The sequence below is a fragment of the Silene latifolia genome, unplaced genomic scaffold (genome assembly GCF_048544455.1).
Source record: "Silene latifolia isolate original U9 population unplaced genomic scaffold, ASM4854445v1 scaffold_20.1, whole genome shotgun sequence".
In the NCBI taxonomy this organism is placed as follows: domain Eukaryota; kingdom Viridiplantae; phylum Streptophyta; class Magnoliopsida; order Caryophyllales; family Caryophyllaceae; genus Silene; species Silene latifolia.
The window spans coordinates 3,913,145-3,918,909 of NW_027413163.1; positions in this window are offsets into that span (position 1 = coordinate 3,913,145).

Here is a 5,765-nt window from a genome sequence, read left to right on the forward strand (position 1 = left end):
CCATTATTAGTGCTAAACTAGTTTATAAAACTCGTTTATAAAACAAAGGATTTAAAAGTTAAATATTTGTAAACCAACCAATTAATGGTCTTAGACCATTCGTCTAACACCCAACCATCCAAATCCAATTTTCATCTTTAAGTCATATTCTTTATGACAATTGCTAATAATGCAAAATTACACCCACACAATCAATATAAAATTAAAATCATTCACATGCAACTAATTTAAATCAATTACCTTTGACATGCAAACAATTATTCAATCATTAATAAGAGAAAAGTACAGAGGACCCAACTTTATCACAGAAGAGTATATAAAACGACCCATAAGACGGAATTTCGACATTTTTGTCGAGTAACCTATCACCGTTACCTTATAACTTCCTTAATGAGCACGATTTCCGACTCAAACTGCTCCGGGTCTTCAAATCCTTCATAAAAGGGCAAGAAAACGGAATAAAGAAGCTAAAAGACAACACTTTTATAAGACGGCGAAAGACGAAACCACTACAAAAAGGAGACTTTCTTACCTTAAAAGAACGAGGAAAGGACGAGGAAGCTAATGGTACAAAAATAATGGAGTTTGGTTGAGAAATGAAGGCGGGATCTGGGTTGAATGTCGACGGAAAAATGGTGATTTGGGGTTCTGTTGATTGTTGTTGTTGCTGGTGAGTTCGAAAAGGAAAAAAAAGAAAGGGAAAGGGAAAGTGAAGGGGGTGGGGACGGGTAGGTTAGTAATAATAATAATAATAATGAAACACCAGCTAGCTTGCTAGCTACTAATTATACGTACGTTTCTTCATCGTTAAGTAATTTCGCTCGTTTTTAAAACCGCCTCGAGTTAATAAAATCGGTTTTTAGTAAAAGTTTGAGTAATAAAACGGAATTAATAATAAATAAATTTAATGAGTGAAAATAAAATAAACTCAGCTAATTAACGTAAATAATACAATATCAGCTTGAATCGGAATTATTAGCGATTTTTACGAAACTAACAGATATTAATAAAAATTGCTAATTTAGTGAAATAAGCTCAAAATAGCTAATTGGACGGTTTTGTTCCAAAAATCCATCTCGGGTTCACTTAAAACAACTTTCATAAGGACTCGTAAAGAAACGGAAATTATTAAATAAACAAACTCGAACTAACTTCAATAAACTTGAACTAACTTTAAATAAACTTATTAATGATTATTAAAATTAACGTATCGAATTATGATGAAATTAATTAATTAGCTAAGCATATATATATAAATCGTTAAATGATGTAATTAAATTCAAAATAGCAATTAAAAGAATTTTATCCAACTTAATAAAATACGGGGTGTTACAATCACCCCATCTTTTAAAAAGTTTCGTCCTCGAAACTTGAAAGTATAAATGAAAGGTTATAAAAATAAAACTGGAATTGGAATCGGTAACCAAAACATTTTAAAAGGTCACTTATCGTAAGAATCAAAATTCTTTCAAGAGCTTCAACTAAAATTTTCCGACAGAACCAGACTCTCATCAGAGGAACGGAAGTGTCCTCGTTACGTATTCAAGAATATCTCATTCCAAATCAAAGATAAGGTCAAAAAGTAAATCATTTGAATAAGTCAAAAACCAAAATACCTTCAAAAACATTAATGAAGAGTTTTCAAAAATATAAGTCTCATTCATGGAACGGAAATGCTCTTGTCGTGCACACAAGAACGCTAACTTTCCAAGTCAGAGACAAATTTAAAACAAAAACTATTCGCCGACAAGCGTAGAACAAGTTATCAACGTTTCCAATAACTAGTTCTAACATCCGATCAACGTTAAAATCAAAACAAGAGAGAGGTAATCTACTCAAATTTTCTTTTGCAAAAAGCCAAAATAGAAATAAAGGTTTCACCTTTAAACTAAAAGGGGAGTTAAATTCCGGAAATATAATATTAAACTTTGACAAAGAAGTCATAAATAGATCAAGGTTAACAGAAATTGGATAAAATTTAAAGAAATCCCGGGTTTAGTGATTAAAATCATGATAAAGAAGTCTATACTCAAGGAAAGAATATGGAATTAAATCAAATTTTCATTTTCAAAACTTTAAAAATAGGTTAGGTTTGCAGAAGTGACATAGACTTTTAAGAATGAATCGAAACTGGTAGCTTGAAAGTTTAGAAGTTGTACAAAAAGGAAAGTAACTTAGATAGCATAAAAACAAAGTATGTTAAGAGAGCTCAAACTTAACCAACAAGAGAGCTATAATGACTTTCATAGGGTAAAAATTGAAGTCAAAATTACAAGGATTTCAAAGATAGAGTTTCACAAGATACGAATGTCAAACTTAAAGGAGGAGCAAGATGAAGCGAGGAAAGAAGGTATGAACGGTAACGCTTATGATCGAGGAGAAAGGGAATTTAGACTGTGGGGTAATATCCGTATAATACCCTTTAATTGTAGGATTATAACGCAAATTTCATATGTAATTTATAGTCATAAAACGAAAATAACAAGAAAACGATAAAGATTAGAAATAACCTTCGGTCCTAGGGCAAAATGGCAATGAGAGATCAAGGTAGATCTCCTCCTAAACGATGCACCCAAGATGGTCCGAGAAATGCCCTTGTGCTAGAAGGAATCCTCTAATTGCCTTGCAATATTGAGAGGATTGTTATTGTGAGTTTTGTTGGATGAGAGATCCGAATTCTGAGAGGCACAATTCCCAAAACCCTAATTTTGTTTAGCAAATGACAAATTAGGTTAGACAAGAGGAGAAGCTCTCCTTTTGTCTATGAAGGGCTCGGCCAAACCGAGTGAGAGGAGAGCTCGTGGGCTTTTTAATTTCCTCTTCACTTAAACTCGTGGTACGACCCGAAATGCGCTAAATGTATATGACACGGTTTGATTATAAATCGTCATCGGTTATCGGTTATTAAAGCATCAACTAATAAGACGGGTTAGTTGAATTATTAATACATGTCCGACAAAGACAATATCGTATAATTATATTCAATATACATTTAATTAAATATAAAACGTTTATATTCAATTTTACGAATTAACTGCTTAATTCGCCTTAGCCATTATTATTTAATCCGTATTAAATAAAATATCTCAACATCACAATTTTGACTTATTATTAGTCAAATAACTCGGACTAATTGGTTAGTCAATTTTGGCATCTACATGACTGTATTTTCATACCGTCACATCTCTCAAACGTATCCTATAGGTGTGACTTTTAGGGACCAGTTGATCACCGCCATCTGTATGACAATAACGTCAAACTTATCTAGCAAGCCAACCGTTATTGATAAACGTGGATCAACCGATAATAATACCAAAAGTATGCCCTTTGATCCTTTTAGAGATTTATAAGTCCTTGCACTAACTGTTAAGGACACCAACCCCAACAAGCTCCCACTTGTCCGTACAAGTGTATGTGTAATGACGTTATCCGCACTAACTGGAGGACACAGCTCCAACAAACTCCCACTTGTCCGTACAAGTGTATGTGCGATAACCGATTCTCATAATCATTTAAAATTTCTCCCACTCAATGTAAAACAATTTGCAGATCCGGATCCGCAAAGGTCGTAGTTTACAATCGATCTGTATCTAGAGTGGTTTCCCTGACTAGAGAGTAACTTAAGCGATAAAACGAATCAGATCCGAGCATGGCCATGCATTTCGATTCTGACTCCTCGAGTGGCCCCGAGAAATATCGTGTACCTATTAAAGGTGAATATTTCCTTCAACTCGACTCCTTCCGATCTAAGCACAACATGAAATGACCCAGAGAAAATCTACTTGGCCCCTGTTACGGATGACCGTGAGAAAGAAACCAAAGTCACCCAAAATCTGCCTTAGTCTCAAGAGACAGTCGATAGTCAAAAGAATCGACTCTTAAGATCACCATGGAGGTCCTATCCACGACCGGGCACCGAATGTTATAAAACATTTAGGACTCCACGTCGATGTCACAATTGTGTCCTACGAAATATCCGTATAAATCGCCTCGTGATTGGTCGGTCAACTGTTGACTTATGGCTAGTTGAACCCACCATCAACCAACGTCACAAAATAATTGCGAGTTATCACTCATGTGGGCAATTAAGGACTAAAAATATAATGTTTGTTCAGTTCACTTTGTGGTGTTCAAAAATTGTCGTACAATTCCACATGAAAAACAAAATATATAAATATCAAAACGATGATGTTGTATAGAGTACAAAAGCGAATGAATCTAATCCATAAAAGAGTACTACAACTTAGGAACACGTTTAATTCCCATGGAATTAACGTGCCCTTCATGCTTATCTTGTCGTAATGCTTTAGTGAGAGGATCTGCTATGTTATCATCTGTAGCAATCTTTTCTATCACTACTTCCTTTTGCTCCACGTAATCTCGGATTAGATGAGCTTTCCGTTGTACATGTCTAGACTTGTTGCTAGACTTTGGCTCCTTAGCTTGGAAGATGGCACCACTATTGTCGCAATAGATGGTGATCGGGTCATTCGAACTAGGCACTACAGATAGCCCATGTAAGAATTGACGCATCCATATCGCTTCCTTTGTAGCTTCAGACGCGGCATAGTACTCGGACTCAGTCGTAGAATCTCTTGTAATGATTTGTTTCGAACTCTTCCGGTGATCGGTGCCATTAAGAGTAAAAACGAATCCAGATCGAGATTTCGAGTCATCTCGATCCGTTTGGAAGCTAGCATCTCACAGAATAACCGGTTGCGCATAGCTTTTGAGAGCCTCCATAAGTCAATGCCCAATCTTTAGTCCTCCGGAGGTACTTAAGAATGTTCTTGACCATGACCAATGTGATTCACCTGGATCTTTGTTGGAATCGACTTGTCATACTCAATGCATATGCCACGTCCGGACGTGTGCATATCATGGCATACATGATTGATCCTATAGCCGAAGCATAAGGAATCCGTGCCATGCGCTCTTTCTCTTCCGGTGTCTCCGGTGCACGAGACTTGCTCAAATGCACCCCTGGAGCCATAGGAAGGAAACCCTTCTTGGAGTTAGTCATCTTTGAATCTCTCTAGGACTTTGTCTATGTAAGACTCTGATCGAGAGATAACATCCGTCGTGATCTATCTCGATAGATACGGATGCCTAGAATTCTTTGTGCCTCTCCCGGATCTTTCATCTGGAAATGGTTTTTCAACCATACTTTCACCGAAGTTAAGAGAGGTATGTCATTCCCAATCAGGAGTATGTCGTCAACATACAATATTAGGAAGACAATCTTGCTCCCACTCGACTTGATATATAGACATGGTTCCTCGACCGATCGAGTAAATCCATTTTCTTTTATCACTTGGTCGAAGCGATGATTCCAACTCCTTGATGCTTGCTTAAGTCCATAAATGGAACGCTTAAGCTTGCACACTTTCTTAGGATGTACTGGATCGATGAAACCTTCGGGTTGTACCATGTACAACTCTTCCTCCAAAAAGCCGTTTAAGAAGGCGGTTTTCACGTCCATTTGCCAAATTTCATAGTCATGAAAGACGGCAATCGCTAAGATAATCCGAATGGAACGCAGCATGACTACGGGTGCAAAAATCTCATCGTAGTGCAAACCTGGCACTTGGGTGAAACCTTTAGCAACTAGTCGTGCTTTGTAGATATCTTGTTGACCTTCCACAGAATGCTTTATCTTGTAAAGCCATTTGCATTGAAGGGGACGAACCTTAGTAGGTAAGTCAACAAGATCCCACACGTTGTTCTCATACATGGAGTCCATCTCGGATTGCATGGCCTCAAGC